The sequence below is a fragment of the Sturnira hondurensis genome, unplaced genomic scaffold (genome assembly GCF_014824575.4).
Source record: "Sturnira hondurensis isolate 20B ecotype Veracruz unplaced genomic scaffold, ASM1482457v3 Scaffold0002840, whole genome shotgun sequence".
In the NCBI taxonomy this organism is placed as follows: domain Eukaryota; kingdom Metazoa; phylum Chordata; class Mammalia; order Chiroptera; family Phyllostomidae; genus Sturnira; species Sturnira hondurensis.
Genome location: NW_028075471.1, coordinates 9,968,175 through 9,980,431, shown reverse-complemented (window position 1 = coordinate 9,980,431; position 12,257 = coordinate 9,968,175). Strand labels below are relative to the sequence as shown.

The following is a 12,257-nucleotide window of genomic DNA, read 5'->3' as shown; positions in this document are numbered from 1 at the left end:
CTGTATTGCTATGAACTTCTCTTTCAGGACTGCTGTCACTGTGTCCCATAAGTTTTGGACTGCTGTGTGTTCATTTTAATTTGTTTCCAGATATTTTTTATTTCTTCTTTGATTTCATTATTGATGTATTCATTGTTTAATAGCATGCTATTGATCTTTATCAGTTTAAATAGTTTTTGATTTTTCCTTTATGTTGATTTCTAGTTTTAAGCCCTTGTGGTTGGAGAAAATGTTTGATATGATTTCAGTTTTCTTGAATTTGTTGAGGCTTGTTTCATGTCCTATCATGTGGTCTCTCTTTGAAAATGTTCCATGTAATTGGAAAAGAATGTGTATTTTTGCTTCCCTGGGATCAAACACTCTCTATATATCAGTTAAGTTCATTTGTTTTAGGACATTGTTCAATGCCACAATATCTTTGTTGATATTTTGTTTGGAAGATCTGTCCATTTTGACAGTGGGTTGTTAAAATCCCCAACTATAATTGTGTGGCTGTTGATAGCTTTCTTGAAGTCCTTCAAGATTTTCCTTATATATTTGGGTCCTCCTATGTTGGGTATATATATATTTATAATGTTTATGTTTTTTTCCCTTGAGTATTATGAAGTGTCCTTCTGGTTCTCTTATTATGGCCCTTGTTTTGAAGTCAATTTTGTCTGATATGAGTATTGCTACCCTGGCTTTTTTTCCTGTCCATTTGCTTGGAATATTTTTTTTAATCCTTTGCTTTTAGCCTGTGTAGGTCTTTTGTTCTGAGTTGGGTCTCTTGTAGCCAGCATACGTGTAGGTCATGTTTTCTTAACCATTCAGGTACCCTATGTCTTTTGATTGGAGCCTTTAATCCATTTATATTTAAGGTTATTATTGATAGGTACTCATTCATTGCCAGTTTACTTTCTTTGCATCTGTGTTTCTCTCCCCTTTTCTCCCCTTTTTTCTGCCTCTTCTTAAAGCTGCTTCTTTAGCACATCTTGCAGTGCTGGTTTGGTGGAGGTGTATTGTTTTAGCCTTCTTTGTTTGGGAGGGTCTTTATTTTACCTTCCATTTTAATTGAGAGCCTTTCTGGGAGAGGAGTTTTGGTTGCAGGCCTTTATTTTTCATTACTTGTAATATATCTTGCCATTCCCTTCTGGCTTGTACTGTTTCTATTGAGAAGTCAGCTGCTAGGTGTATGATGGCTCCTTTGTATACTACTTCTTATTCTCCCTTGCCACCCTTAAGATTCTCTGTTAGTCTTTAAATTTTGCCATTTTAATTCTGATGTGTTTTGGAGTGCGCCTTTTTGGGTTTCTCTTGATTGAGACCCTTTGTGCTTCCTGGGCTTGTGTGATTTTTCCTCTAATTAAATTATCAATGTTTTTCATCATTACATTTTCAAACAGATTTTCTATTCCTTGCTCCTGTTCTTCTCTGGTATCCCTATTATACATTCATTATTATGTTTCTTGTTGTGCTGAAATTCCCTTAACCCCTCTTCATTCTTTTTGAGTCTTTTTTTTCCTTTTCTTGCTCTTTCTGGGAGATTTTTTCTGTTTTGTCCTCCAGCTCACTGATTCAATCCTCTGCTTGGTCTAGCCTGCTTTTTATCCCTTTTACTGTGTTCTTCAATTCAGGAATTGTATTCTTCATTTCCTCTTGGCCTTTGTTGATTGTTTCTATGTCATTTTTCATGCTGATATAGTTTTCAGTAAGTTACTCATAATTTCTCTGTAGTTTTTGGTGATTTGCATTGAGCTCATTGAGCTTCCTTATAATCATTGTTTTGAAGTCAATATCTGATAGTTGGCTTGTGTCTATTTCATTTAGCCCTCTTTCTGTGGATTCCTTCTTTACTTTTGATTGAGGGTTGTTTCATTGTTATCCCATTATTGTGAGATTCTTTTTGTTTGTTTCTGCTTCTTAAATTAATCTATTTTGACTTCCTGACTTTGTGGTGTGAACTTCTGTGTTAGGGGGACTGTGAGGTTCAGTGGGGCAGTCTCCTTGATCTCCTTGCTTTTGGGATGCCCTCTATGACATTTATGTTGGTTCTCTGCATGTATTTGCATTTTGATTGTAGTTGGCTCTTTCTTTGGTGGGTTCTACCCTCTGGCTGGTTGACTGAGGGTCACTCCGCCCATCACCTCTTTTGTGCTGTTGTGCAGGTACTGTGAGATCAAAATCACAAAGCCCAGGAAATAAACCCACACCTGCAAAAATACCCGCCCCCCGCAATCTATCAATAGCAAATGAACCAGTATTAATAAGGGTGTAAAGAGATTAAGACTATTATAAGAAAGGAGCTCAAATATGAGATGACCTACTGAAAAAAAGTGATTTTGAGGGTAGAATGAGGAGCACTACTAAGAGTTGAAAGTTGGAGCAAAGTTAAAAAAGTAAAATTTACATCATGAATAAAAACGGAATGAAGTATGTGGGATGGAATATATGAAGGGAAGTGTATAGTATTAGTTTAAACAGAAATTAAAATAAAATAAAGTGAGAGAAAAAAAGGAAAAAAGCTAAATAAATAATAAAAATATAGGAGCCAAATTGGAGAGAAAGATTCATCATAACATTATTAACAACAAATGAGCTAAAATTAATATAGGTGGCATGGGAATAAGAAAGAAAATAGAAACAAATAAAAGCTTAAGAGATGTCTAGGGGAATAGGAAGTGATTTTGAAGTGATAGAGAGGGAATACTAAAAGTGAGGAAGAATAACCAGGCTAAGACAGGGAAAAATTAAAATTTGAGATAAAAGGAAAAAGAAAAAAGAATAAAAAGGAGAATAAAGAAAAATAAAAGGACAAGATGAAAGATAAGTAGAAGAAGAAAAAAGAAAAAAGAGGCTCAGACAGGGCAAAATTAAAACTTTCAGTTGAAAAAAAAGAATAGAAGAGGGGACCACTAATATATCATATTTGAAATAGAAAATTAGTGATCTATAGATAAAATTGAAAAAATGGCAGTAATAACTACCATACCCAGAACCAATGGTCAAGGATTGCTAAAGGTAGAGAGAGAATATGGGTATTTTAAGAGTGGGGGGAAAAGAATATGAGATGACCATTGACTAACAAATTGGTTTTGTGTGTCTGGGTGGGGGTGAAATAGTAAGAGTGTGGAATGGAAACTAGTTGTAGCAAGAGAGAAAACAAAATTCAAAATGAACATAATGAGAGGAAAGAAGAAGGTAAAATGAGGTAAGAGAAAGGAGGGGCCAAATATGTGAATTGAAAGAAACTTAGTACAGAGTCTAGTGACTTAATATGCACAAACTTGCTGGACAAGAAATAAATGTTTAAAAGCTATGCAGGAAAGAAAATATCACAAATCATGGAGAAGACCTCAGTGGATCTCATCTGGTAGCTTCTAGTATTTATCATTGTTTTTTTCTGTCTGAATCTGCCATCTGTGACGTCGATGTTGACCTCATCTGACCTTAGGCAGCCATTTGGAGACTTCCAGGAATCTACTCTTCGTGGCTGTGTCCTTCAGTTGTTAATCTAGTTACCCTGCACTCAGCAGTCATGTTTAAGCACCTCAGAGCTAGGGCAGAGCCCCTCCTGGAGTTGAGGCTATTGTTTCCTCTCAGGCAGCTACTGCTTGGAGGGGAGTGATGTGCCTGAGAAGGATGGATGATGCCATACGGGAGATTGCTCAGCACTGAGAACCCAGCATCTACTCACTCAGGTCTATCCCCAAAGTTTCTGTCTCCGGTCTCTCCTCAGGCATCTCCAGCCTGCTCTTCCCCCATCTTTGCCAGAGCCCTGGGTATATGGCTACAAATGAAAATTTGTGCATTGGCCCTTGAAATGGCCCTTTGCACCTCCAGCCAACTCTGGCAAATAACAACACTGACACTTTTCACTGCTGTTTTTCATCTGTGTACTTTTGGGGCTGTGGTGCTCTAGGCTGTGTACTTTTGGGGCTGTGGTGCTCTAGGCTAGTTTAAAGTTTAGACCTCATTCTTCTCAGGGGATCCAACCAGCTGCTTAATTATCCCTCTGGAATGGCTGCCTGTGGGCACCTAGCCAGCCCTCTCAGGTCTCTACCATGCATCTTACCAGACAGGTTGTGCTGAAACTGATTCTTCTCCCTGTTTGAGGTTATAAGGCTTCTCTCTTGCTATTGCTTTGTTCCAGGTGATTTCTCCACATTATAGTTATAATTCCAGATTGCTCTTGGGAGGAGGTTAGTATGACTTCCATTTACTTCTCTGTAATCTCTTTCCCTTCTAGTGTTCATAGTTTTGACCTTCTTTTTTCTTAAATAAAACCTTTTAATATTTTATATAATAAGGGCTTGGTGATGATGAAATCCTTTAGCTTTACCTATGTAGGAAGCATTTTATCTGCCCTTTCATTCTAAATAATAGCTTTGCTGGATAGAGTAATCTAGGTTGTAGGTCCTTACTTTTTGTCACTTTGTATACTTCTTGACAATCTCTTCTTGCCTGCAAAGTTTCCTTTGAGAAATCAGCTGATGGTCTTATGTGAACTCCCTTGTAGGTAACTCTCTGCCTTTCTCTTGCTGCTTTTAAGAATTTCTATTTATCTTTAACATTTGGCATTTTAATTATGATGTGTTTTGGTTTGATCCTCTGAGAGTCCAACTTGTTTGGGACTCCTTGTGCTTCCTGGAATTGTACGTCTCTTTCCTTTGCCAAAGTAGGGATGTTTTCTTTCATTATTTTTTTTGAATTCTTGCTCTTCCTCTTCTCTTTCTGGCAACCCTATGATTTGTATGTTGACCCTTTTGGAGATGTCCCAGGGTCTTAAACTCTCTCCCTTTGTGTGTGTGTGTGTGTGTGTGGTTTTTTTCTTTGAACTCTTATTTCTTCATTTTGTTCTGGTTGAATGTTTATTTATTCCTTACATTCAACACCATTGATTTGAATTCCAGTTTCCTTCCCTTCAGTGTTGGTTTCCTGTGTATTTTTCTTTATTTCCCTTAGTATAGCCTTAATTTCTTCCCATATGCTTTTACTGTATTCAACAAGATCTTTGGGCATTCTGACCACCAGTGTTTTTAATTCTGCATATGATCAGTTGGCTATCTCCACTTCAGTTTTTCTGGTGTTCTGTTCTGTTCCTTCATTTGGTCAATATTTCTTTGTCTCCTCATTTTGGCAGCCTCCCTGTGTCTGTGTACTAGGTAGAGCTGCTTTGATTCCCTGTTTTAGCACACCTGTTAAATAGTATGGGACAGAGCCTTGGGTAGTCACTGGGGCTGGGGTGGCAACCTGCTTCATTGTTTTGTGGCTTCATGTGTGTGGGGTCTTCAGGTCAAGATAGAGGCATGGCATAGGAGGACATGCTTGACCTCATTGCACAACCATGAGAAAGAATACTAAAAATGAAAAGCTAACTTAAAAATGAAAAACACCTAGAACTGCCAGAAAATCACCCAGAACTGTGTGGAACTCTGACAACTGAGCACACCTTCATGATTTTAATCTAAAGAGCATTGAGAAGTTATCAGCTCTCCTTCTCTTCCTCCTCTTACTCTCCCTCCTCCTCCTCCTCCTCCTTCTTCTTCCTCTCCTCCTCCTCCTTCTCTCTTTCTTTCTCTTTTATCCTCTAGGACCCCTTCTGATGATGCCATAAACAGCCAAAGTCAAAAGATAGCAAAGAGGAGTAGAAGAGACAGGTTTTGAAATAATTAAAATTTGTTCATATGCTCACTGGTGTCTTGTTATAATTTTCTTTTTAAAAATCTTGAAAAAAATCTTGGTTTACACAAAACTATATTGGAATGGGAGGTTAGGGAATATCTGGTGGCAGTGACCATTTTTACAGAGTAAGGAAGAATTTGGGACCCCATGGGGACCACACAAGGAGCTGAGCTGGGTAAAGCTTAGGGTTCTGACCTCCATCAGTATTTCTGCCACTTCCCCCAGCACACGTCAGTCCCCATCTAATGGCTCCACNATTAAAATTTGTTCATATGCTCACTGGTGTCTTGTTATAATTTTCTTTTTAAAAATCTTGAAAAAAATCTTGGTTTACACAAAACTATATTGGAATGGGAGGTTAGGGAATATCTGGTGGCAGTGACCATTTTTACAGAGTAAGGAAGAATTTGGGACCCCATGGGGACCACACAAGGGGCTGAGCTGGGTAAAGCTTAGGGTTCTGACCTCCATCAGCATTTCTGCCACTTCCCCGAGCAGATGCCAGTCCCCATCTAATGGCTCCACTGCCCACCTCCCCCTTCTTCCCTGGCCCCCTTTGCTGCCATTTTCACTCTCTTTAAGAAAAACCATGGCTATAGGACACACAGGTTTAAAAATTGTATCGCCTTCCCTCAAAAGAAAAACTGTTGATTTTTTTTGGGGGGGGGATGTTGGACATATGAAATGCTGCTGCTTTTTCCTCTCCTGCTCTCTTCTCCTTTTCCTTGTCTTCTTTCTCCTTATTTTGGAGACTAATTGTACTAAGATAAAAATCTTAAATAATGAAGAAGCTGTCTTTTGGGAGTTTTACATCTACCTGTGTCATCACTGAAAGAAAAGCCAGACTGTGGTATGAAATAGGCATGGGGTGGAATTCTGGGTTATAGCTGCCATTTATTGCTATGTGACTAAGTAAGTTATTTGCCTTCTCCAAATTGTGTTCTCTTTTGTAAGACAGAGATAATAATAGCAATTGTAAAGTTGTTTATTTAATTTTGTAAAAGACCATATGGCAATTCTTGAGTGTAGTAGATATTTATTAGGAGCAATGTTAATAAAAATGGTTATAATTTGTGTATATTAGACAAATTAGAATGGATATGAGACATGTATATAGACCTACTTCATTTTTTAAATGTTTTTAAATTTTTTCAGATATAGTTGACATACAATATTATATTAGTTGTAGGTATACAACACAGTAATTAGACATTGGTATAACTTATAAAATGATCACTCCAATAAATCTAGTACTCTCCTGACACTATTTAAAGTTATTATGATAGTATTTAATGATATTTCTTATGGTAAACTAGTATATTCATGTTTTGTCACCAGATGAATATGAAAAATCTTGTATTCATTGTTCTTAGATTCAGAATGTGAGTTAAGTATTGAAAGCTTGTAGCAGAAATATATGGTGTTCCTTAAGTGTGCTGAAGTGGAAACTGTGCTGAGTTCCTGCTTTATACCCTGCCACCTCCACAATTTGATAATTTAAAAATCATACTCTATCAAGGTATCAATGAGAAATATGGATCTGCATATCCTAGATTGAAATTAGAGGAATGGAGAATGGCACAATATATCTTTCAGGTCTGAATTCTCTGGGTCACTGTCTGCCCTGGTCCCTGGGCTGTTCCCCCATGAGCTTTCGTCAGCTCTGCCAACGTTAAAGTTAGCTGATGAGCTGGATTCTTATTGGTTTTCTTTCAGCCCTTTCCTCCTTTCTTATAAAGGACTACTTAAAGCAAAAATCCCAATTTCTTATTTGGACCCATTTTTAGATGTTAAAATAAAGAAAATTAAAGGTACTAGGACTGGGTATATTTTTGTCATGCACACCAAATTTCAAGGGTGCTCACAGCTCTTGTATAGGAATATCTTCACTATATTTAATCACAGGAAAACTTCACAGGGAGGCTTAGGTTAGCTCTTTTTATCCAGTGACAATAATAAAAAGATTTCACTTGGAGTAACAAATGAGATTATTCTGTCATGACACTATTGCTGAACCTATACTTGAGAAGCAAATAACTATCCTTCTAGTCCAAGTTATGAATTTTGTACCAGAAATTTTTATAATTTTCTCTGTTAATCATTTCTCTGTGAACATATCTGCATACTTTGTGGCGGTAATTCCCATGGTCCTTGCTGATTGGGCATGTTACTTGCCACCTTGACCACAGACAATTAGATAAGGTGTAATCCCTACTCAATTTCAGCCAATCAGATTCCTTGTCCTTGGGATTGAATTTGGGCTTCTGAGAGCTACATTGTGCCTGTTGAGCATTTAAAGAGAGAAGTAAAGTCAGCAATGGAGACTTTGTGTTTGCTCTTGTGCCAAGAAGTGGAAAGAACTGATTAAGTGAGATAAAAAAGAGGTGTAGAGACAGAGATAGAAATGACAGAGAGAAGTTCCTAGTCTACTGAAAATAATCATGACAGCAGAGGTACTGAACATTTGTAAAAAGCTATGAGGATAAAATAAAAGAAGGCTATGCATTGTTAGATAGCCCAGGAAAAGTTCTCCTTCAGTCCAAGGACCAGGTTACAACAGGAAATGCAGCCAGAACAAATCATTCAAAGGAAAAGCTGTAATTTCATATGAAATTACCAGCTGTATTGAAGCAGGTAGGAAAACTATTTTCACCAGAAAATGTGAGGAAACAGCATTCATTGTACCTAAATGTGAAATTATTCTAAGAATGGGTTTATGGAAGAATAGCAACTGGTTCTTTCCTAGTGTTAATGAAGGATACAAGTTTTAACCACCTAAAGTGGTGATATTTTCAAAGGTGGTGCCAATAATGATGCACAATGATCTGAGGAGCATCACATTGCTGCAAAATTTTGCTTTTCTGAACTTGTAGGCCAAACTGAAGGAGATATCATGAATCATGCAATGCAGGCTATTTTAAAAAATATTTTATTTATTTATTTGTTTTACAGAGAGAGGAAGGAAGGGAGAAACAAGATATACAAGAGAGCCCTGACTGGTGTAGCTCAGTGGATTGAGCACGGGCCTGCGAACCACACGATCGCGGTTCGATTCCCAGTCAGGGCACATGCCTGGGTTGCAGGCCAGTTCCCAGCAGGGGACTCATGAGAGGCAGCCATACATTGATATTTCTCTCCCTCTCTCCTCCCCTCCCCCTCTAAAAATAAATAAATAAAACCTTTAAAAAAGATATACAAGAGAAACATTGATTGTTTGCCTCTTGCCTGCCCCCAACTACAGACCCTTAACTCAGGAATGCGGTGACTGAGAATTGAACTGGGGACCTTTTGGTTCACAGGCCAGTGCTCAATCCACTGAACCAACCCAGCCAGGGTGCACACAGGCTATTTTTGAAATACTAAAGAAATCCTGATTGCTCCAGGACTGTACACTGGTTGATATGAAGATTGAATTTGGTGTTGATGTCACCACAAAAAAAATAATTATTCCTGCTGATGTTATTGATAATGATTCTTGAAGACTTTGGTCATCAGATCAAAGCCAACAGAAAGACTAATAGTCATTTTGGGACCTCAAGAATGTAAGTCCTGAAGGGCTTCAAATGGTAAAGAAAAATTTGGAGTGGGTTGCAGGAAGAGTAGAGTTGCTTCTAAAACCAGGAAGTTGATGCAGTGTTGTAGAATTGATGGGCTCAACCTCTGATCTCAGTCACTGTGTAAATTAAAGAAGGCTTGTGGAAATGTTGGCATCCATGTGAACTCTGGGTAACCTTTTCCGTAAAGGACAGACAAAACTCTGAGGATTAAAGCTGAGTATGAAGGGTACTACATTCTTACTGTATTTGTGGCAGCAGCAGGCAAAAGTAATGGTTTAGGGCCATCGATATCCGGTAATATTGCATATCCAGTTATGAGCTGTTCTCTCTTCAGTACAGACTGAGAAACTCAGGATGTGTGGTCTTCTCTTTGGCTACCCAATGGTCTTGGCTGTTCAACTATACTTTCTCCAGGAGGGTCAGCTCTGTCTGGAGCTCAGATACTTGGATTAAACAGCCATTTGTTAGGGCCAAACTACAAGCAAGTATACTGAACACATGGATTTCCTTGAAGCAGGCTGACAAAAGAATCAGAGAGGTAATTTTTTTTTAAAGGAGAAAAACTATAAATTTTTTGTTTAGCTGAAGAAAAAATCAAGCAAGATAAAAAGATTTTTAAGTCAATCAGAAGAAACAAAGAACATTTATTAGTAAAAAATGTGTGTATGACAGAAAGAATGCAGAATTACAACCACATGCAGACAGAAACAGAGATAAGAAACTAATTTGAGAGAGACTAGAGAAAAACCTTGGTTTTGCTTTCTACTACTGTTTGCAGTACTTTGTGCATGTGAATTACATTTTCTGTTTCTTTCACTCCATAATATGTCCCTGTGCATTGATGCTAAATACAGCTCTTCCTTTTTTCCTTTGTAAATTTATATATGATGTATGTGTGTATGGTTGTTATTTGAGTGGGTTTTGTTCCTTGCAAATAAGGAATCCCAAGACAGATTTACCTTCATAATCTCACCTATCATCAGTAACGTTTTCAAGATGGCGAGTTTTTTAAATTTATTTTTTAATCCTCATCCAAAGATATACTTTTTACTGTCAATTTTAGAGAGACAGGAAGGGGGAAAGAGAGAGAGAGGGAGGAAAAGAGAGAGAGATGTGAGCAAGAAACATCAATTGGTTGCTTCCTGTACACACCCTGACTGGGGACTGAACTGGAAACCTAGGTATGTGCCCTGACTAGGAATTGAACCCTCAGACTTTTGGTGTACTTGATAAGGCTCCAACCAACTGAGCCACCTGGCCAAGGGAAATGGCAACTTTGTTTTAAGAGTAGAACTTATGATCATAGAACTAGAACCCAGGAATGAGGCTTCTGTGATCTAGGGTCTTAGCATCATGCTAATTGATTTATCTGTCACTGATGCTCTAACATGTACATATGTATTTGCTCTGATTTAATTCTTTGCATGAAAATAGACACTATAATTAATATCCTCTGCAGAAGAGTATGACTTTCCATCTGGGATAGATTTCCAAAAATGTTTTACTGGGAGCCCAGAAGGTTGGAATGATTCTAAGATTTCCCATCACTGGCCAGGGTCTCTTTTTTCCTTCTCCAAAAGGTGTGAATTTGACCTTTTCCTTGGTCACCAAGGTTGCCAGATTCAGCTTCTTGTGACTTTGACGGAGACCATCCCACAGAGTTCTATTTGAGGAATGCCAAATGGTCCTTCAGGACACAGCTGGTACCACCCTCTCTTTCACAGTGCCTGAAATGTGCACAGCTATTTTTGTTGAGTTGTAATATTATTGTTTCCAACAGCATCTAATATTAACAAAATTAACAATGCAAACAGAGAACACAGAGAACTCTCAAACCTGCCAGTTGTATGATTTTGAGAAAATCAAAACTCAGTGCTTCAGTTTCCTCATCTGTAAAATGATGATATCTACTTAGGTTTATTAGGGGGTTCAATGAGTTTATATTTATAGAACCCCTAAGACAGTGCCTGGAATATAGTATGAGCCTTGTTGAACACATGTGCCTCCTGTTAAAATGGTGAGAGGGCAAAGCCTGGACTTTCCCTCACATGGCATGTAAACACTTTCTGTCTGTTTGGAAAAGGGGGTGGGCTAAAAATAACTGGGCCTTGGTGGATTTGGGTTACTACTGGTTGAGATAACACTTCATCAGACCAAGGGTGAAAGTCTCTCTCCTGAAAGAGTTTTCTTAACGTATTCCTGCGAGACTCACAGTGTCAGGCAGGGAAAAAAGAGGAGGTGAGGGAGAAAACTTGGGAAGTTATAATAATTTAAAAATAAATACATGTCTTCATGAAAGCCAGTCTCAAATATTCAGGCATTGACCTCTGTGTGTATGTAAATTCATATATAGATATAATTTAAATTCAGGAATACATTCGTGACCATAAAGGATGAGGGTCCTTAAGAAATGGCCACTTTTAGATCATAATCTCAGGGTCTTTTAAACCATGGTCACAGATTACAAGGATGTTGTTGTTGTTATTTTGGTCTTATGTAATGTTTATTTAAGAATAACTCACATACAATAAAACTCACAATTTTTAGAGTACAGTTTTAAGAGTTTGGCAAATGCATGTAGTCATGAAACCACCACCACAATAAGATACAAAACATTTCCATCTCCCCCTAAAAGTTTTCTCATGTGGAAAATTCTGCTGCCCACCCACAGCACTGGTGACCACTGATCTGTTCTGTTTTTCTCCCATAATTTTGTCTTTTGCAGATTGTCAGTAAAGCTTCTTTGACTTTTGAGACCAGGTCAGGTGGTAACATCACTTTTAGTATCCTGTAGCTTTTATTACAATTTTAATTACACTGCATATGCAATTGATTTATACATCGATCAGTGTTCATCTCCACTGTTACACTTCCCCAGACATGTGTGAGGGCAGAGATGGTCTGCTGGTTCATTACTGCATCCCCAGCAGTTCCACGGAGCAGATGCTCAGAAAATGTCGCATAATGAACGAATGATGAGTGATTCACCGACGATAAGGAAAATACTCTGTCACTATCAACTCAGCAAGAGTAATGTGA

General features: G+C 38.0%; 1 pseudogene; it reads left to right on the top strand.

Moving 5' to 3' along the window:
* Window positions 1–8,102: 8,102 nt before the first annotated feature.
* Window positions 8,103–12,012, top strand: LOC118983629 (multifunctional protein ADE2-like; annotated as a pseudogene).
* The last annotated feature ends 245 nt before the right edge of the window (window positions 12,013–12,257 follow it).